General features: G+C 35.4%; 1 pseudogene; it reads right to left on the bottom strand.

Annotated features, from left to right (window-relative positions):
* Positions 1-10,055: 10,055 nt before the first annotated feature.
* LOC129036155 (succinate--CoA ligase [GDP-forming] subunit beta, mitochondrial-like) lies at positions 10,056-21,061 on the bottom strand (annotated as a pseudogene).
* Positions 21,062-23,036: the final 1,975 nt, after the last annotated feature.

Raw genomic sequence — 23,036 nt, 5'->3', positions numbered from 1 at the left:
AAGAAAATATCCAGCACATCAAGAGAATAGGTATTGCAATTCCTAGTTTCTATTTTAGAATTCCTATTATTAGAGAGATATTGAAATCTGGTATTTTTTATTAAATGTCATAATTTTCCAGAGGAAAAAATCTTCTAAGGAGACTAATAATACTCTCACTTTAGACGATGACAAAACTATATGCTCTCAGAAATAGAAGTGAGAGAAATCTGATAGGGAGTGATGCAGAAACACTGGAAGTTGGAGACAAAGAATAAATCTAAAATTAAAGAAGCTATCCAAATTCATTTTGATAAATACCCATTATTATGACAGGTAATTTCAACTCATGTCTCTTGTAAAAATTTGATGGACACTCAAAGTTATCCGAGTTAGTTTCAAGTATATTTGAGAAAATTCCAGACCTTGGCAAAGTTAAATGATCTTGAACTTCTGGCCTAAGAAAATTTCTTTTTAAATCTATGTGGAATTTTGTACTATAAATATTGAGCTCTTCTTTTTTTCTGAATAAATGTTTTAGAAAGGTTGACTCAATTAATGCTTTCCTTTGAAGCTTTTTTTAAATCAATTAGGGACTTAATATTCATCTTATTTTAAGAGGAATACTAGTAGACTCTTCAGGCTTAATTACTACTGAAATGTAAAGAAAATAAAGCAGGAAACCACATTACATTTAATATGAATTGAAGATAAATATCACAAAACAATACTTTTACTACATTCTGTTTACACCAAAATACTAGTCTCATAAAGATATTAGCAGTACTAAGAAACTATGGCTAAAAGTCTGAAATTAGAATGAGGCAGTGGATACTTTATATTATGTTACATTATACATTACATGGTACAATACATTACATTGTATTCTTGCTATTTTTCTATTGAATCAACATCTGGATTTATACATTTATTACCTATTTTATGCAGAATTCATGATATATAAATTTGTATATCCCATTCAAAAACAAAACCACCACTTGATATTATGATTCTGGGAATAGTTAATTATTTCATTAGCACATTCTAAAATTCAAAATCATTTGACAGCTCATTAAAAAAATCAACGAAGATATAAGAGAACAATATTTTGTTTTAAAAGTTTTCAAGAGTGTACATACATATTTTAACTGTGTCTGTATAAATAAAAAATCAATTGCAAAAAATCCTGAGACATATTTTCTGATACGGAGTGATGCGGAAACACTGGAAGTTGGAGACAAAGAATAAATCTAAAATTAAAGAAGGTATCCAAAATCCAGTTATCTGTATTAAATTAAAAATAATACTTCTAGTTTAGTATGGGGAACTTTTCATGATGGAAGCATTTGGATACAAAATGTTTATATTGCACTACTGTTGGAATTAGGACTTCTATTTTAATAGGTCAATAATTTTCCCACATAAAAATGCAGGTAGTTTTAAGCCATTTACCTGGTTTTAGCTCCATTCATGTGATTTGCAAAGAAACTAGTACCTAGTAATGAGACAAAGCAGCATCATAATGAAAATATCAACAAAATAATGTCATACATTTATTTTTTAGTAGAAACATACAAATTGTTATATTTTTTTAAAAACTTTCACTTAGGCCTCTAATATCCTATTAAATGCAGTGTGAAAACTCATTAAATTGAATGTTCTTGTTCAGTCACATAAGTTATTTTATGAAAAAGAAAGCCTTGTGTCAAAAACATATAAAACACTACATTGTGGGAAAATAATTAATAATAGTTTAATGAAAGTTTCAAAAATAGGTAAATTGAAATTGTACACCTTTTAATACTTATCACATTAAATCTCTGAATTAGCATTTCCTTGATACATCTTCTCCAGATTTATCTCCTTAAATGTAGCCTGTTTACTTCCCAGATATAAAAATGACCAAACACATAAATAAATACACACACAAACACACTCAGGAAAATTAACATTAAACTACACACACACACGCACATACACATTAAGTACACATGTATTTATTTATTACTTAATAAAAATAAGTATGTAAGTAAATAAGAACAACAAAGTAAATAAAATCAAGCAACAGTAATGCCATTTAGTTTCACATACTACTTTCCAAACCAACCATAGACTCTATGGTAATTTTATTCCACATTTCATTTTTAAATAATGCTTAAATTACATAAATTTTTATGAATCTCTAAGAGGAAAGACTATTTTAAATAAATCTCAATCCTTGGAAATTAGCATAAGTGATTTAATTCATTTCTGTGTCTTTAAACTTGGAACAAATACCAGCAATTATACTAATATTTCTTCAGTGAAACATAGATTGTCACACTAAGTGGCATAAATTAAGATTCTAAAACGTCTCATGTTAATTCAGATCAGGTCTTGCCACCAAATGAATTCAGATTAGGTCTCATTTTGATGCCAAGTGAGTTGTGAAAGGTTCTTGGGTTTCAGGTTTATTTGTTTCAGGTTTGCTTGGAATTGTAGATAAAGGATTTAGTGTTCAGATTTGCTTGGATTTTGGAATTGAGATAAAGAATTATAAAATCATCAATAATTTATCTAAAAGCTATTAAATGTATCCTCACTAAATGGGTGAGGAGACTATCCCAGGGAGGTTAAGTAAATTTCCCAGATTAACACAGCCAAAACAGTGAAGTCAGGGATAAACACAAGGCAGTAATGTTCAGAGGCCAAGCTTTTAATCAGTTGGTTATGCTTTCATAAGATTATTGTGAGGGCTGCGTGCAGTGGCTCATGCCTATAATCCCAGCACTTTGGGAGGCCAAGATGTGCAGATCACTTGAGGTCAGGAGTTCGAGACCAGCCTGGCCAACATGGTGAAACCCCTGACTCTACTAAAAATTAAAAAAATTAACTGTTTGTGGTTGTGCAGGCCTGTAATCTCAGCTACTGGGGAGGCTGAGGCAGTAGAACCACTTGAACCTGGGAGACAGAGGCTGCAGTGAACTGAGATTGAGCCACTGCACTGCACTCCAGCCTGGGCGACAGAGTGAGACGCTTATCCCCCCACCAAAAAAAAAAAAAAAAATTGTGTTTTGTTGAATAAACCATTCAAATTTCTTATAGTTACTGCTATATAGAAAGTCGACCTTCTTCTTTTCTTTCTTTTCTCCTTCCTCTGTCCCTTCTCTCTTCCTTCACAGCTGCCCCAATCATCACCTTCTGTATTCAGTAAATTAATTCTCTGGAAACATGACTGGAATCCTGTCACTTTGTGAGGCCAAACTTAAACATTTTTACAGTCTTATTCTGCAAATTAGGTTATAATGTGCTTTCTGTGACTTCGGAATTACTAAGCTCCATTTATTGACGTTTCAGTCGTTGCATCACTGTCCTAGTGTTCCATCAACTTGTAGGTATACACATAATCAATAACTTCAGTTTAGAAAACAATGCTGGACAAGTGGAGAAAATAAACCAACTGATGAAAAGTTTAGGCTTTCTAAACAAGGAGGAAAAAATAGGAAACAGAGAAATTCTGAGAATAGTGTCCATATTTCATAAAAATTATTTGGGTCTCCTTTGATCTCCTGACTAAAATGTCTAAAAAGTCTCAGAGAATTGAGAGAAACATGTGAATATTTTGATGCTATGGAACACTAGTTTTAGTTATAACTAAAATTAAAACATGAAGTTTAGAAAAGTTAAAGATGTTAAATCACCCATATTTTATCTAAAAGCTATTAAATACTATCGTGTTCTTAGTTTTTATTTTCAAGAATATATTTTTAATTGTAGTTGCAAATATATGCATAGGTTCATTTTAAAGTGCAATTTTTGATTTAAAGTAATTTTTCCCCTAGACAATGCCTCTTGTTGATTTGAATTTTTGAGAAAACAAATTTCAATTCTAAGCTATAAAATGATTAAATTAACAAATGACTAACTTATGTCCGTTTTCCTATTATGTAATATTTCATTTATTTCAGTCAGAGACTTACATGCTACGCAGATCCACAGTGAGCTTCAGTATCTCCCTGATTTTAGATTACACGCAGTATGAAAATCCTGATCAGTAATTTCTACACTGAAAGTACTACATTACCACTCTTTAATGTAAGCTGGACACTTTTTGTACATTGTGAGTGCTGTACTAAATCATTTCTGATGTTAGAGTTACTGTAAATCATTTAGCTAGAAATAAAAGACCAGAAAAAATAAATAATAACAAACAATAAATGAGAAAGATTTGATAAAGAGATAACTTGATTTGGACATGATTTTTTATTAAAGAAAAATTCAGAAGGTACATGTTGTATGTTTCCATTTATTTGATATTCTTGCAAAACAAAACTATAGTTTCTGAAAAAAGATCAGTAGTTGCCAGTATTTGGATGTAGGGAAAGGGACTAAAAAGGAACAATAGGGAATTTTGGAGAACAAGTCTACATTTTGATTGTGGTGTTAATTATGTGACTATGCGTTTGTCAAAATGCGCAGGACTATATGTCAAAAAGAGTGAATTATATGTGAATTAAACCTTAATTTAAAAATATAAAAGTGCTATCGTTTGCTTAAAGAATACAGTTCATCAGTAGCAGTTTTAAGAGTTTTGAAATTATAATTTTTCAACTTTTATAAATAAAATTCATAGCATAGTTTAAATTGGAAAGAATAGAACATTACCCCCATCCTGATATCCTAAGCATTAAGACTCAGCAACTGTTACCATTTTGGTATGTGTGTTAGCCATCTATATACACACATTGCATTTTATTATTATAGTATTTATTTTATTCTAATTCTATTAGAGTTTCCATTCATTTTTTCATCATCATCATTGGATAGCCAGCCTTTATCAAGTCTCCCACAATTTGTATTATTTCTTAAACTGGAAGTTTGGTCTAGATGCTAGATTATATCTAGATTAAATATTTTGTCAGGAATCTTTTGGAGGTGATGCAGTGTGGTTCATATCCCATCACCTCAGCAGGTTATATAATGTCCCCTTAGCCAGTGTTTAAGTATAAAAAATGTTGAACACTTTGTCAGTTTGGTTTCTCCCAGATTCCTTCATTATGAAGATATGATTTCCTCTTGCAATTGGTAAATAATGTTTGCTAATACTTTGTGATCTTTCAAATATCTTCTTAGCTGACAACACTTTATTGAGTGGTTTTAGCATATTATTGGTGATTATCACTTGATTCAATTACTTTTTTGTACTTACAAATTTATTTTCTATATTTTATTATTTTTTATATTTTATTAGCTGATATACTTCATTTCCTCAACTGTAATTGAATTTGAATTCTTAATAAAATAGGAAGTCCTCCTGATTAATTATTTCATTTACAACTGTCAATTTTCAAAGTGAGGAAATGGGTTCACTTCTGGTGGTGGTATTTAAGTGTCTCTCTCTCTCTCTCTCTTGCGCGCACACACACACACAGACACATCTCTATGGACTCACCGATTCAATTTAACTAACACTTTACAGTTAATAGTAGGCATTTATTGTATTGCTAGAAGAATTGTCACAAATTGTCAAAATTGTCACAAATGTGGTCAGTGGGAATATTGTCAGCCTAGCTTCTGTATTCTTTTTTTTCACATGCTTCCAATATTCTCTGCCTATTTACATGTGCTGTGGCACATGTGGCAGGCTTACTTTATATTTTCCCTTTTCCAGTAGTAAAACCAACCATTTACCAAGGTTCTCAGTTTCTTTTAGTAGAAATAACATTTAGACATAAGCATATGAGCTCTTGGAGTGCGACCCAACTGGAGTCTCATTGTATCAAGTTGCAGAATTACACTGAATCTTTCAGCCACCAGGGCAAAAAAATACATTTTAAAAATAATGCATCAATTTATACTTCAAATTCAAATGTAATCTTCAGAGGCTATGTGTAATTTATTTGACTTTTATATTTACATCTTTTTTCCCTTTTACTTTAAAAGTGTGATTTCTTAATGACACTAGCATTATATATTTGTTTTATCCTTTAATAGTATGAAATATTTTTCTCCAGGCAGTTATAGTACTAATTGTGGGCAGTTATAGTACTAATTTAAATAGAGTTAAATTTATTCATTGCAAATTGTTTGCAATTTTAAGACTGTTCATTCTTTCTATTTAAATTTATTTTCAATGTGTAAACATTTACATATGCAGAAGCAAGACTACATTATATTGCTGTACTCAGAAAAGTACCACAACTTTTCCTATTCTCTTAGCAATTTTCTCTCCTTATATGAACACAACTTTTGTAGTTTGTGGATACTTTTTTCAATATTCTTTTGGCAATAATAGACAAATCTGTGTTTTTGAGTGTACATATTATATAATCATATGCACTCTTATGCATCTTGCTTTTTTCACTTGACAATATATTCTAGAGATCATTCCCTATAATTCTAGAGACATCCTCTTCATTTTTAATGATCCCTTGCTCCTGGGTTGAGTGCATGAACTGTAATTTATTTAATAAATTTTATCTCTAGAGACATTTTTGTTTTTTAATATTTTGCTAATATCAACAATGACACAATGAGTGTAAAGTTTTATATTTGTGCAGAAGTATGTTGAAGGTACAGTTCCAGTGATGTGAATACTTTGTTAAAGGCTAAAGGCGTCAATCATTTGTTTGGTAAATCCTCTGTAGGATTGTATGCTTTTCCACTTCCATGAGCAATAGATAAGAATGTTTGTTACTTTCAGGTTTAGTAACAAAGTGTGGTGTCAGATTTTTATGTTAGTTTCAATATTATACATAAGAAATAGGGAGCCAGTGAATTTTGAATCTGTAATTCTAGGAAGAAGACTTCCCATGTGATTTTAAGTGTTTATATAGGAGGAATCACTCCCATTTGGTTTGCATTATGCGGAACCATCTCTTCCAGTATTTTCTCCATTTTATTTTGAATTTTACATACATACTTATATACATTATAAACATAATGTATATATACACAGTATAATGTACATACAATATGTAATAAAGAATATATTACAATATATAAATATTTTATAATGCATTATAATATGTACATAATACACATTCTATTTCAGAAAGATTAGCCCTTTGAAATAAAAGTAGCAATGGTTTCATTAAGTTTTTACTTTTTTATTTGGTTGATATTTTCTACCATACACAACTATTACTGCTGTTTTTATATTGATAACTTCCAGTTTTTCATTATGAAATCCATAAACACACACTTCTGGTCTCTTAGTATGAGAAGTCCAAAATAATCAGGGAGCAGATATAACTTCGGGAGGAACCTTATTTTTTCCTCTGTTACAAGTACTTTCATGACCACCATGCTACCAGAAATAGTTTATCCAATCTTTCCAGACCAAAAAATTGTGAGAATGGCATGATGTCTCTCCTACTTCTATCCTCTTGTTCCTGAAGCTATATTTTCTATCCGAGATATAGTGCCCCAGAAGGCCATGAGTTTACACACTGAAACTAGGAAATCATTCTAATAAGGCCAGAAATCAATCCCCGCCTGCTGTGCTAGTTATGCCTTTAAGTTATGCCTTCAATGTTTCATTAGGTCAGCAGCTTCCTAATGATGTGATGTATGTTAAAACTAGTGGTTCCTGCAGTCATGTGCCCATTGGTATGATCCTTCATTATGCAGTGGGTTCTTTGGGCCAAGATAATATAATGAGAGATACTACGTTTGATAAATTAGATACTCTGTGAGTCTTCAGATAGTGGTTCTGGCTGAGACGGTGTGGTCGGAGAAGGTCAGACCATATAAGGATATGTATAAATCACAGTGAAGGCAAGCTGGTGCCTCCTTCAAGGAGAAAGATGAATGGTGCAATCAACTTGTCCTTAAGTAACTGATTGTCATTCAAGTAGAAAAAGTTATATTCACAGCTCTTTCCTGTTGTTGATGGGTCAAACATTCAGCAGATTAAATAGCTGGAGGAGCTTTGGGGAAAACAATGGCATGGTTACAGGTACAGCCATTTCCATTACCGTGGTTACTCTGGTAATTGGATGACTGTGCATGTTCTACAGGGGATGACCTCTGGTGGCCATAAATGGTCTGTAAAATCTTGTCACACTGTGCCTACTTCCCAGAGCTCCTTGCATCTTATATTCACTTTTTTTTTCTTTTTCGCCCGTGATTATCTAACTAAAACATGGAATTATGTACATCTTTGCCACAGATAATTTTTCCATCCATAATAAGTGGCTGATAGGGTGTACTTCTAAAATCTCTCACCAATAGGGAAAAATACCATTTCACATAAACAATTTTTCCAGATGGCATTGATAGACTACCACCATATTTCTAATAATTTGTATGCTGATGGCTTTATTTTCACTGTTTAATTTGTTTTGTTTGACATTGAAAGATGATTAGATTTGTTAAAATGAGAATTTAAATCATAATGTTATCCTATACTGTTTTGGATCCATAATAATCAACATGCAATATATTTAGAGTCAATATTTATCAAAGCAAAAGGACTTTTTAAAAGGTATATTCTAAGCCTCCTTTTAGCCAACGGAATAGTACCTACCTCCCCGACTAAGAAACCAATTATCTAAGAAAAATATTACTCAGAGCAAAGTAATGAGGCAGAATTATGGAAGGGAAAAAAAAAGATAATTTACTCCCAAAGGGGAAAGAAATGTGTAAATACAGCACCTACTGCAGTTTTACTCTGCCTTCTTTCTGACTCTCAAGTATATTTACAGAGGAAAACTGATAATATTTGTAATAATCTAAAAAATAATAGTTCATATCTATATTAGCTATTAGTATTTGGATTAGTATTTTTATGATAGAGTTTACAAACAGAATTTCATTTAAATATGTATACAGACATTTTCCAAAAGTTGAACAGAAAACTTATCTCAATTTTTTTCCCACAAGTAAAATGGACATCATGGAAAAGAAGTCACATTTCCTTGGATTACATGTTCCCATCTTTCTACCACAAGCTGGTAGATTCTGGGGGGCAGGGGTGGTGTGGGGTGAGAGATGAGAGAGGAGAGAAGATTCTGATATTCAACACAATTTGATCTTTAGCATTGTCTCACCGTGAAATGACTTAATTATAGAGATTTCCATAAGAATCAGCACTCTTCAGTTTTGATATTAAAATGGAAACTTCTACACTAAAATCACAAATAAGTCTCCTGGCTTTCTTTTTAGTGTGAGCTAAACAGTATACTCAATATTAAGGAAAATGATGAAATACACGTATGGTATATTAATGGAGACATTTCACGGTAAAATATACTTTGGAATACTCACAGATTTTACAAACATGTGTTGGAATTAGAAACTTGTAAAAGCTACTGCAGTGTATAATAGCTTTTCGTTTGGATGTCTTAGCTGTGCCTTTTTGGTAGTTTATACATTAAATGTAATCTTGTCTGCGTTTTTTTATGGCCTGTGATTTTTTTTATTATGTAGAATTAGGTGCCCACCCAAATTCTTGTAAGTGAACTAGGACCTGATTTCAAATTCTGAATATGCACACAATATTTTTCTATATATACTGCTCCCCAAAGTCAGCAAAACACTGCCTATTGAGCAGGCTTACCATAATAGAAAAGTATGAGAATGCAGGACGTTATTTTTATAAAGACTATAAGTAAAATCAGATTTAGGCTGTCTAGATCTCTTACTCTAGAAAATACAGGTTTAAGATTTTTCAGACAGGCCAGGTGCAGTGGTTCACATCTGTAATCCCACCACTTTGGGAGGCTGAGGCAGGTGGATCACTTGAGGTCAGGCGTTCTAGACCAACCTGACCAATATGGTGAAAGTCCATCTCTACTTTAAAAATACAAAAATTAGGCAGGTGTGGTGGCATGTGCCTGTACAGCCAGCTACTTGGGAGGCTGAGACAGGAGAATTGTTTGAATTTAGGAGGCAGAGGTTGCAGTGAGCCGAGATTGTGTGACTGCACTCCAGCCTGGGCAACAGAGCGAGACTCTGTCTCACAGATAGTGATTCTTGCTCATACTTTTCTCCTTCATTTCCCAATGAGATAATTTCCTTCACAGTGATGAGAGAAATCCATTTTTTTAATGGAAAAAATGGCTTTATTTCTTCAACTGATCAGGACAAAGACATCACTTATTGGCCGTGCTGGCCACAGCCTTCTTGGGCTGATATAATGGGGAGTCCACTGTTAGACTATTGTTGAGTATGTTCTGGGCCTCTTGAACATTGATTCATTCCAGAGCACCTTCAATTGTAATGCCTGGAAGGCTTTGGTGATCCCTTTGGCAATGATAGCACAGTGGACGATATCACCAAAAGTATTGACAAGGATGGCTTCAACCTTAGGATCAACTGTGAACAATGTGAATGCTTGATATACTTGAGCTTCCTTTACAACCCCTCCAAGATTCCAAGAAGTTGACTGGCTTCCCACTACTAAGGAAAATGGTATCACAAGTAGCCATGGCTAATCCAGCACCATTCACAAAGCAGGTAATGTTCCCATCCAGTCATATGTATTTTAGATCATGTCTGGCAACTTCATATTCAATGAGCTCTGTATTTGTGTGTTTTCACACTGCTGTATATTACCTGAGACTCGGTAATTTATAAAGGAAAGAGGTTTAATTGACTTATAGTTCTCCATGGCTGGGAAGGCCTCAGGAAACTTACAATCATGTCAGTAGGTGAAGAGAAAGCAAGGCATTTTTTTTATATGGTGGCAGGAGAGAAAGAAGGGGGAAGTGTCACACTTTTAAACCATCAGATCTCACGAGAACTCACTCACTATCACAAGAACAGCATGCGGCAACCACCCCCATGATTTAATCACCTCCCACTGGGTCCCTTCCTTGACACGTGGGGATGACAATTTGATATGAGATTTGAGTGAAGTCACAGAACCAAGCCATATCAGGCTCATTCTCTGATTTGTCATCCATAGCAGATAGGTCCTGTTGTCAGAATTCTGCGTTGTCATGAAAGTTTACCTTGGCATTAAAACAGACAACTTGTCTTTCTCAAGTTTCACCAAAGGGATTCACTATCACCTGAGTAGCATCAATTTTTAGGAAGAGATTATATAGTTTCTTAATTTGATCTCTAACCTGGATTTTCAAAGACCCAAGGAAGCCTAGATTTTCTGATATCTGCTGAACTCTGAACTTGGCTGTCCTTTATCCCTTGAAAAATTTGCTCCTTAAAAATAAATTCTGAATTTGTAGCAGCCACCTCTTCAATGTCAGTGCCCCCTGGGGCCTGCCCACCAGCATGGGGCTATTGCAGGACCTGTCCATTAGAATCACCAGGTAAGTTTTTCTGGAAATGACCAAGGTTTCAGTAACCATCAGCTTGTTAACTTTCACATCTTCTTTTAGAGTTTGGTTTATTGCCCCAAACATACCCAATCATCTGTTTAGCCAGCTGTCCCACAACTTTAGGTTCTTTTGTTAAGTGAACACCTCCTTTCGAACCACAATTGAAGACACCCTTTCCTCTTCCTCCAGCTAAGATCTAGGCTTTTAATTAAAACAATTTATTTTGCTTTTAGTCTCTTAGCAACCTCAAGTTCTTCATTCACAGTGTCTGCTACAAAGAATCTTTGAACTCTCACTCTGTTGTCAGACATCAGTTTCTTGCTCTGGCATTCCTGGAGGGTCTGCCATCTTCTGGAAGTTAATTGAAGTGCCTGGACCTGGCTACCAAGAACCAGAGTGGAGCGCTAGGTCTCTCAGAAGTTTCCTGGCTTGCGCTACCAGGAGAATGTCATTTTAAACAGAAAACCCGAAGTGGGGTATTGGGACTCGGATTATTATTTTTAGTTCTTGTAGATGAGTACTCTCTAGATATTAGCTATTATTATTTGGATTATTCCTTATATACTAATTATTCCTTAATTAGAACAATGAGTCCTAACAGAGACTGAAATTGATAAATTCAGTCTCTAAAAAATATATATATATAAAATATATATTTAAATATATATTTATTTAAAGGGCTTGACTGAAGCAGTATTATAGCTATTATTACTATTAGAATGTATATTCATTTATTTCATATAGTAATAACATAAGTATACTATCACCATCCTCTCCACAAAAATCTGAAAAATTAGGACCCAAGGTCAAAGCTAATAGTGAGTTTTGCTGCTGGAAACAAAGTATTGTATATTAAAAATACTTTCTCTTAAAGACTGTACTGAGCTTCCAAGTATTCCCTTCCCAGTAAAATCCAAGAATGTATTTTGCAAATAACAGGAGTCAATGAGGATCGATTCATCTCTCAGTGTGGAATTCCTCTTTGAAAAACATGGTACCACTTTTTTGTCTGAATGTTATTATTGTTATATTGAGTGTGTAGGCAAAAGCACCAATTAAAATCTAGGCCCCTTATCAAAAATCAGCTTTCGTGACACATGCTCTTTTCATGGCCAATACATTACATAATATTTTTCTGATAAACAGAATACATTGTGACTATATATACTTTGATATTGTTTATTCATTCTGAAGCCTTATTTATAAAAAGTTTGTGTATTATCAGTTGCCACCAATCTGTGAAACATCAATTCCTGTTAACATCCCTCAAACTGGACATATATTTTCCATGTCCAAAAATAGAAGACATTTGTAATGACATTGAAAGAACTACTAGGTAATGGTATTGACACATCATTATCAATTTAGCATTAATGTGTCTAACTGGAGAACCTGTTCTTCAATAATACATATTGAGGTTAAAAGATTCTCTAAGAGATAGTAATTTAACCCCTAGGAATTATTCTAGTGGTAATTATTTCAGGTTCAATGGGATCCTGGTGGAAAAGCCACTTTTGTCCAGGAATTATTTTTTAGTTCCTCTGATTGTATATCTCATCAAAAATAAAATATTTAAAATTTAATTTAGTTAAACAAGTATTTACAGGAATTAATCTAAGAGATTTTCCATGTGGCTAAGGGAGAAATGAGTAATTTAAGTTGAATGGCTCACTGTAGTGATAAAGACATTATTATATTATTTTACTATGAATAAAAATGCAATTATAATTGGGTTCAAGATATCAGAAACTAATGGTATATCTTTTAATCTAGGATATAATTGTTAATTATAAGGAAGTGAAAATTAGGGTAGCTATGCCCTGTAATTATCAGATTTTGAGATAAATAATAATTATGATTTTAAAATGTGCAATGGATATTGAAAGACCATAGTCTAGACTGGTGTATAGACAAGAAATATAAACTTAAAATTAAATATATTTATATGTACATATCAAGATTAGCTGTTATACTTGGACTTTAAATTCAGAATTCTCATTTGCATCTTCTTATGTCTCAGTCCTAATTGTGGCTTTACCCTGTTAGATACTAATTTATACATCAGGAAAATAAATAGGCTCAGAGCTGTTTAGTAACTTGACAGGTTTCCCCAGTGGTAGAGCATAGGACTGATGTTCTTGAGAGAGATTTGCCTTAGTAGCCCTGATTCCAATTTGGTGGGCTTGATATTACATTTTACTCTTGCTTACTCAGAGCTTCCAAACTGCTTCTCTCCCAAACATATCAATCCTTTGGGAGTCTAAAACTCCTTCTTAAATTGTAGCTTTCTTAGTTTTTCACTCCTTTTCTTTTTTTTCTTTTAAGAATGCGTATACCTTTGCCTATTTCCACACTTTGCACATATCAGATTTTTCCAGTTCAATGTCCTATTTCATCCCAGCTGACAATTAGAAATTAATGAATTCAGTCTCTAAAATCAACATCTTCATTTTAACTCTTCAGATTAATTATCGACCATTCTCTACCCTGTTATTTACCCCAGGAAGCTGATCTATGTGTGTTACATCAGTGGTCTGCCTTGACTTCTGCTTCTAAGAAGTGTTGCCACAAACGGATCCAACATAGGCAGGAAAGAGGAGAGTGATATGAGAATGTTTACCCCTTGACTGTCTCCTGGCTGAGTTATTGGGATTGGTTGTATTCCAGCCGATAGTCACAGGTCCTCTTAAGGGAGACTTTCTATTGACTCTACTTTCCATTCTGAAACTACTTTTTGCCCTATTCAACTCCTATCATCTTTAGGGGCTAAGATACCCAAAACCTGTTACCACTGTATTATCTTTTATTATTTTCCTATATCTACTTCTAATTGTGTAAATGATAGTTTTTTTTAAATCCTTAAATTTTCCTAAAATGTGTGTGCCATCTGTTTTGCTGGGACCATGACTTAAGTGCCCAAAGTATGAAAAAATAATTATAAATTGTGGCATTATTCTCAATTTAAATCACTAATAAGTATTTAAAGACTATACTTCGTGAAATGAACAAATGGATAATTGTTTCTTGTGTGAAAGATAACGTATTAGTAGCAGAAGAACGTTGAATAGGAAATTGGCTCCCAGGCACATAGAACTCACTTGATAAAAAAAGTGGATAGAAAATATTTACTTATCCAAGTAATACATATTAATATTAATTAGAGATATTCAAATTCATACAGTTTCCCTGGCCTGTGTCCTAGCTTTTCTCATATTTAGTTCTTAAGCTGTGATCACAAGAATGTAGAGCATATAAGAGTGAGAGAAGGTTATCAAAAATCAATTTATGTTCATAATTAGTAAAAAATTGAAATGATAAACGAAAGATCTCTACAAGCACAACGAAACCCTTACTCTTCTGGAGCCATTTTACGAAGATTTTTAAAAACGATTCTTAACCAACATCTGATGACTTATAATATTTTACTAGTAACTATAAACATTAAAAGAATAGCAAATTAGCCTTTTGTCAAAAAGTAAACTCATAAACCTAAGTGTGATTTATTGTTTCATTTGTGTTAATTGCATTTACAAGAGCTAAATGTAAATGGGCTACTTTGGGACACTAAATAAACCTGATTTAATCCTCATGTTCTACCTGCAGCACAATTGTGAGCCCGTCTGACTGACATGTTGATTTCCTCTCCGTAAGGGTGATATAATTAATGTGACCTTTTGATAAGGTGGGAGATATAGGGTGAGACAAGTGCTCTCTGGAGAGCTATTAGCAGCTTCTGAGCAATTTGCTAATAGTAGAGCTACCTTTATTAAAATCATCGGTTAAGAAGATAATTGACAACCATAATAATGAGCATGTACAGCAAAGGGAGAGACCATCAAATGAAGTAAAACTATTAATTACTTAAAAATTGATGAACTTTCTGTGCTAAGTAAACTGTGATTGGGAACTCTGGCTTTGAAATACAATGAATAATAAGCCTGCAAAAAATTGTGAATCTATCCTCTCTGGAAAATTAAGTGGCTTTATTTCTACTGTTAGACAGCATTTTTATGAAATAATTTTTGCCATCAACATCCAACTCCAGATATGGTATGCCTATATGTGGTGGAGGCATGAGCCTCTTACATTCTAAGTTTTAAAAGCCGTCCTTATATTCTAGGTATAAAAGACTCTCCACATGATATATGTGAAAAAGATTCATCATGTGCTGGTTACCAAACCTGTCTGAGTCCGGTGAAATAGTTACATGAAGCAGGTTTATTACTCATAGACAGGCAGCAAGGGACAACAGAAGCCTAGGATTCACTGTGACCCTCTACCCCCAGGCGCCAAAAAGCTGCCCATGAGGTACAGGTCCCATCTATGTAAACCTCACTTGCACCGTAGCTGAAGTACCCCTTGAAGTTTTATGAACTACTGGGAGAAAGAATTGAAGGATATCGTGTTTCTAGTGAGGAATGGAGCAAAACCTGGATTGTTCCAACCGGTTCCTCCCCATTTTCAAAGATTTTTTATCAAATTGCATTACTAGCACATTCCAGAGTTATTCTTCAGAACTATAAGCAAAACAGGTGGGAGGGGAACTGAGTCAGGTCAAGGTCACTCAGAGAACTGTTCTGCAATATACTTTGAAGTTAATCTGTCATGATGAGAAAATACTGATACAACTACAGGTGTAATTTAAAAAGTATTTTTTTCCCCAGAGTAAAAATGATGTGACATTGAAATAGTTTAATGATGATTTTTCTAGCTGTCAGAATTCACCAATATATCCACTAGGTTATTAGGAGATAGCTCTATGTTCATCCAGACTCCAGTGACTAATTATCGTTTTTAATTCATGCTGATAATCAATAAGCTCAATTTATGATTATTAATTGCAAGATTGCAATTAAAAGGGGATTTTTAGAAAAATGGGAAATTAGGGAAGAGCTGAAAAGATTAGAGTAAATCATTGATACCAGTATGTTTGTTTTTTGTCAGAGTAAGCATATTCTAATCAGTGTTTACATTTTGATAATTCAGGAGAATCAAATATCCACATTTTCTTTTATTATTATTATTATTATATTCAAGTTCTAGGGTACATGTGCACAACGTGCAGGTTTGTTACATATGTATACATGTGCCATGTTGGTGTGCTGCACTCATTAACTCTTCATTTACATTAGGTATATCTCCTAATGCTATCCCTACCCCCTACCCCCACCCCACAACAGGCCACTGTGTGTGATGTTCCCCTTCCTGTATCCAAGTGTTCTCATTGTTCAGTTCCCACCTATCAGTGAGAACATGCGGTGTTTGGTTTTCTGTCCTGGCGATAGTTTGCTGAGAATGATGGTTTCCAGTTTCATCCATGTCCCTACAAAGGACATGAACTCATCATTTTTTATGGCTGCATAGTGTTCCATGGTGTATATGTGCCACATTTTCTTAATTCAGTCTATCATTGTTGGACATTTGGGTTGGTTCCAAGTCTTTGCTATTGTGAATAGTGCCGCAATAAACATACGTGCGCATGTGTCTTTGTAGTAGCATGATTTATAATCCTTTGGGTATATACCTAGTAATGGGATGGCTGGGTCAAATGGTATTTCTAGTTCTAGATCCCTGAGGAATTGCCACACTGACTTCCACAATGGTTGAACTAGTTTAAAGTCCCACCAACAGTGCAAAAGTGTTCCTATTTCTCCACATCCTCTCCAGCACCTGTTGTTTCCTGACTTTTTAATGATCGCCATTCTAAATGATGTGAGATGATATCTCATTGTGGTTTCGATTTGCATTTCTCTGATGGCCAGTGATGATGAGCATTTTTTCATGTGTCTTTTGGCTGCATAAATGTCTTCTTTTGAGAAGTGTCTGTTCATATCCTTCGCCCACTTTTTGATGGGGTTGTTTGTTTTTTTCTTATAAATCTGTTTGAGTTCATTGTAGATTCTAGATATTAGCCCTTTGTCAGATGAGTAGGTTGCAAAAATTTTCTCCCATTCTGTAGGTTGCCTGTTCACTCTGATGGTGGTTTCTTTTGCTGTGAAGAAGCTCTTTAGTTTCATTAGATCCCATTTCTCAATTTTGGCTTTTGTTGCCATTGCTTTTGATGTTTTAGACATGAAGTCCTTGCCCATGCCTATGTCCAGAATGGTATTGCCTAGGTTTTCTTCTAGAGTTTTTATGGTTTTAGGTCTAACATTTAAGTCTTTAATCCATCTTGAATTAATTTTTGCATAAGGTGAAGGAAGGGATCCAGTTTCAGCTTTCTATATATGGCTAGCCAGTTTTCCCAGCACCATTTGTTAAATAGGGAATCCTTTCCCCATTTCTTGTTTTTGTCAGGTTTTTCAAGGATCAGATAGTTATAGATGTGTGGCATTATTTCTGAGGGCTCTGTTCTGTTCCATTGGCCTATATCTCTGTTTTGGTACTAGTACCATGCTGTTTTGGTTACTGTAGCCTTGTAGTATAGTTTGAAGTCAGGTAGTGTGATGCCTCCAGCTTTGTTCTTTTGGCTAAGGATTGACTTGGCAATGCGGGCTCTTTTCTGGTTCCACATGAACTTTAAAGTAGTTTTTTCCAATTTTGTGAAGAAAGTCATTGGTAGCTTGATGGGGATGGCATTGAATCTTTAAATTACCTTGGGCAGTATGGCCATTTTCACGATATTGATTCTTCCTACCCATGAGCATGGAATGTTCTTCCATTTGTTTGTATCCTCTTTTATTTAATTGAGCAGTGGTTTGTAGTTCTCCTTGAAGAGTTCCTTCACATCCATTGTAGTTTGCATTCCTAGGTATTTTATTCTCTGTGAAGCATAGGGAATGGGAGTTCACTTATGATTTGGCTCTCTGTTTGTCTGTTATTGGTGTATAAGATTGCTTGTGATTTTTGTGCATTGATTTTGTATCCTGAGACTTTGCTGAGGTTGCTCATCAGCTTACGGAGATTTTGGACTGAGACAATGCAGTTTTCGAAATATAAAATCATGTCATATGCAAAAAGAGGGACAATTTGGCTTCCTCTTTTCCTATTTGAATACCCTTTATTTCTTTCTCCTGCCTGATTGCCCTGGCCAGAACTTCCAACACTATGTTGAGTAGAAGTGGTGAGAGAGGGCATCCCCGTCTTGTGCCAGTTTTCAAAGGGAATGCTTCCAGTTTTTGCCAATTCAGTATAATATTGGCTGTGGGTCTGTCATAAACAGCTTGTATTATTTTGAGATACGTCCCATCAATACCTAATTTATTGAGAGTTTTTAGCATGAAGGGCTGTTGAATTTTGTCAAAGGCCTTTTCTGCATCTATTGAGATAATCATGTGGTTTTTGTCTTTGGTTCTGTTTATATGCTGGATTACATTTATTGATTTGTGTATGTCGAACCAGCCTTGCATTCGAGGGATGAAACCCACTTGATCGTGGTGGATAAGTTTTTGATGTGCTGCTAGATTTGGTTTGCCAGTATTTTATTGAGGATTTTTACATTGATGTTCATCAGGGTTATTGGTTTAAAATTCTCTTTTTTTGTTGTGTCTCTGTCAGGCTTTGGTATCAGGATGATTCTGGCCGCATAAAGTGAGTTAGGGAGAATTCCCTCTTTTTCCATTGAATGGAATAGTTTCAGAAGGAATGGTACCAGCTCCTCCTTGTACCTCTGGTAGAATATGGCTGTGAATCCGTCTGGTCCTGGACTTTTTTTGATTGGTAGGCTATTAAATATTGTCTCAATTTCAGATCCTGTTATTGGTCTATTCAGAGATTCAACTTTTTCCTGTTTAGTCTTGGGAGGGTGTATGTGTCCAGCAATTTATCCATTTCTTCTAGATTTTCTAGTTTATTTGCATAGAGGTGTTTATAGTATTCTCTGATGGTAGTTTGTATTTGTGTGGGATTGGTGGTGATCTCCCATTTATCATTTTTTCTTGCGTCTTTTTGACTCTTCTCTCTTTTCTTCTTTATTAGTCTTGCTAGCGGTCTATCAATTTTGTTGATCTTTTCAAAAAACCAGCTCCTAGATTCAATGATTTTTTGAGGGGTTTTTTGTGTCTCCATCTCCTTCAATTCTCCTCTGACCTTAGTTATTCTTGCCTTCTGCTAGCTTTTGCACATGTTTGCCCTTGCTAATATAGTTCTTTTAATTGTAATGTTAGGTTGTCAATTTTAGATCTTTCCTGTTTTCTCTTGTGGACATTTAGTGCTATAAATTTCCCCCTACACACTACTTTAAATGTGTCCCAGAGATTCTGGTATGTTGTGTCTTTGTTCTTGATGGATTCAAATAACATCTTTATTTCTGCCTTCATTTCGTTATGTATCCAGTAGTCATTCAGGAGCAAGTTGTTCAGTTTCCATGTAGTTGAGTGGTTTTGAGTGAGTTTCTTAATCCTGAGTTCTAGTTTGATTGCATTGTGGTCTGAGAGACAGTCTGTTATAATTTCTGTTTTTTCACATTTGCGGAGGAGTGCTTTACTTCCAACTATGAAGTCAATTTTGGAATAAGTGTGATGTGGTGCTGAGAAGAATGTATATTCTGTTGATTTGGGGTGGAGAGTTCTGTAGATGTCTATTAGGTCTGCTTGGTGCAGAGCTGAGTTCAATTCCTGGATATCCTTGTAAACTTTTTGTCTCATTGATCTGTCTAATGTTGACAGTGGGGTGTTAAAGTCTCCCATTATTATTGCATGGGAGTCTAAGTCTCTTTGTAGGTCTCTGAGGTCTTGCTTTATGAATCTGGGTGTTCCTGTATTGGGTGCATATATATTTAGGATAGTTAACTCTTCTTGTTGAATTGATCCCTTTGCCATTATGTAATGGTCTTCTTTGTCTCTTTTGATCTTTGTTGGTTTAAAGTCTGTTTTATCAGAGACTAGGATTGCAACCCTTGCCTTCTTTTGTTTTCCATTTGCTTGGTAGATCTTCCTCCATCCCTTTATTTTGAGCCTATGTGTGTCTCTGCACTTGAGATGGGTCTCCTGAATACAGCACACAGGTGGGTCTTGACTCTTTATCCAATTTGCCAGTCTGTGTCTTTTAATTGGAGCAATTTAGCCCATTTACATTTAAGGTTAATATTGTTATGTATGAATTTGATCCTGTCATTATGATGTTAGCTGGTTATTTTGCTCATTAGTTGATGCAATTTCTTCCTAGCATTGATGGTCTTTACAATTTGGCATGTTTTTGCAGTGACTGGTACAGGTTGTTTCTTTCTATGTTTAGTGCTTCCTTGCTCTTGTAAGGCAGGCCTGGTGGTGACAAAATCTCTCAGCATTTGTTTGTCAGTAAAGGATTTCATTTCTCCTTCACTTATGAAGCTTAGTTTGGCTGGATACGAAATTCTGGGTTGAAAAGTCTTTTCTTTAAGAATGTTGAATATAGGCCGCCACTTTTTTCTGGCTTGTAGAGTTTCTGCCGAGAGAGCCACTGTTAGTCTGATGGGCTTCCCTTTGTGGGTAACCTAACCTTTCTCTCTGGCTGCCCTTAACATTTTTTCCTCATTTCAACTTTGGTGAATCTGACAATTATGTGTCTTGGCGTTGGTCTTCTCGAGGAGTATCTTTGTGGCATTCTCTATAATTCCTGAATTTGAGTGTTGGCCTGCCTTGCTAAGTTGGGGAAGTTCTCCTGGATAATATCCTGCAGAGTGTTTTCCAACTTAGTTCCATTCTCCCCGTCACTTTCAGGTACACCAATCAGACGTAGATTTGGTCTTTTCACATAGTCCCATATTTCTTGGAGGCTTTGTTTGTTTCTTTTTATTCTTTTTTCTCTACACTTCTCTTCTCACTTCATTTGATCTTCAATCACTAATACCCTTTCTTCCAGTTGATGAAATCGGCTGCTGAAGCTTGTGCATTCGTCATGTAGTTCTCATGCCATGGTTTTCAGCTCCATCAGGTCATTTAAGGACTTCACTACACTGGTTATTCTATTTAGCCATTTGTCTAATCTTTTTTCAAGGTTTTTAGCTTCTTTGCATTGGGTTCAAACTTCCTCCTTTAGCTTGGAGAAGTTTGATCATCTGAAGCCTTCTTCTCTCAACTCATCAAAGTCATTCTCCGTCCAGCTTTGGTCCATTGCTGGCAAGGAGCTGTGTTCCTTTGGAGGTGGAGAAGTGCTCTGACTTTTACAATTTTCATCTTTTCTGCTCTGTTTTTTCCCCATCTTTGTGGTTTTATCTACCTTTGGTCTTTGATGATGGTGACATACAGATGGGGTTTTGGTGTGGATGTCTTTCTGTTTGTTAGTTTTCCTTCTAACAGTCAGGACTCTCAGCTGCGGGTCTGTTGGAGTTTGCTGGAGGTCCACTCCAGACCCTGTTTGCCTGGGTATCAGCAGCAGAGGCTGCAGAACATTGAATATTGCTAAACAGCAAATGTTGCTGCCTGATCATTCTTCTGGAAGCTTCGTCTCAGAGGGGTACCCAGCCATGTGGCGCGTCAGTCTGCCTCTACTGGGGAGTGCCTCCCCAATTAGGGTACTCAGAGGTCAGGGGCCCACTTGAGGAGGCAGTCTTTCCATTCTCAGATCTCAAACTCCGTGCTGGGAGAACCACTACTCTCTTCAAAGCTGTCAGACAGGGACATTTAAGTCTGTAGAGGTTTCTGCTGCCCTTTGGCTATGCCCTGCCCCAAAAAGTGGAGTCTACAGAGGCAGGCAGGCCTCCTTGAGCTGCGGTGGGCTCCACCCAGTCCTAGTTTCCCAGCCACTTTGTTTACCTACTCAAGCCTCAGCAATGGTCAGGGCCCCTCTCCCAGCCTTGCTGCTGCCTTGCAGTTCGATCTCAGACTGCTGTGCTATCAATGACCGAGGCTCTGTGGGTGTGGGACCCTCTGAGCCAGGCACAGGATATAATCTCCTGGTGTGCCATTTGCTAAGACCGTTGGAAAAGCACAGTATTAGGGTGGGAGTGACCCGATTTTCCCGGTGCCGTCTGTCACAGCTTCCCCTAGCTAGGAAAGGGTATTCCCTGACCCTTTGCACTTGCAGGTCTGCTTCAACTCACGCTTATTGGGCTGCACCCACTGTCCTGCCCCCTCTGTCTGACAAGCCCCAGTGAGATGAACCCGGTACCTCAGTTGGAAATGCAGAAATCACCCGTCTCCTGTGTCGCTCATGGTGGGAGCTGTATACTGGAGCTGTTCCTATTCGGCCATCTTGGAACCCAGCATATCCACATTTTCATTGGTCAAGAATAGTGATAGTATTAGCGTAACTTGTGTTACTTGATTGTGTGGCTGAATATTCATTTTAAATGATTATCCTTAGAAATCCAAGATATTTCTAATTCCCATGCACATGCACATTGAAGGTTTGGTTGAGTTTTGATTAAAAGGTGATTCATTTGTACTGGTTGTAATTGTGTTTTTATGCGGTTTTTCAGATAACTGAGCAACTTTACTAAAACTATTGATCTTCTTCATTTAGTACAGTAACAAGGCCATCTGATGATATTTATCAATAGTAACCTGGATATGAATAAATTACTACATCTGAATTATTGTTTTATATGACCTAGAAATGTACCAAATATATAATTATAAGTCACAAGTGAAAAAAATTTAAATTTGAGTTCATAAGTTTAAATTTGAGAATAAGTACAGGGATGGGGCAATTAAATAAGTAGAATAAAGAACGGCTGAGGAATCTATGATTTCCACATAGTCATGGACTGCCCTAAGTTCCTCAGAAGCACTCGATTATTTCAGTGACATATAACCATAACATAGGAATGTAGCAACTATATCCATCTTCTACTAGAATCTTAAATTACTTAGTGGAGGAAGTTCAGAATCACTTTAAAAATCTTTAAATATCTTAAAACTTGGCCGGGCTTAG

Source organism: Pongo pygmaeus, chromosome 4 (assembly GCF_028885625.2).
Source record: "Pongo pygmaeus isolate AG05252 chromosome 4, NHGRI_mPonPyg2-v2.0_pri, whole genome shotgun sequence".
Taxonomy (NCBI): Eukaryota; Metazoa; Chordata; class Mammalia; order Primates; family Hominidae; genus Pongo; species Pongo pygmaeus.
This window is presented reverse-complemented; position numbering and strand designations above follow the sequence as displayed.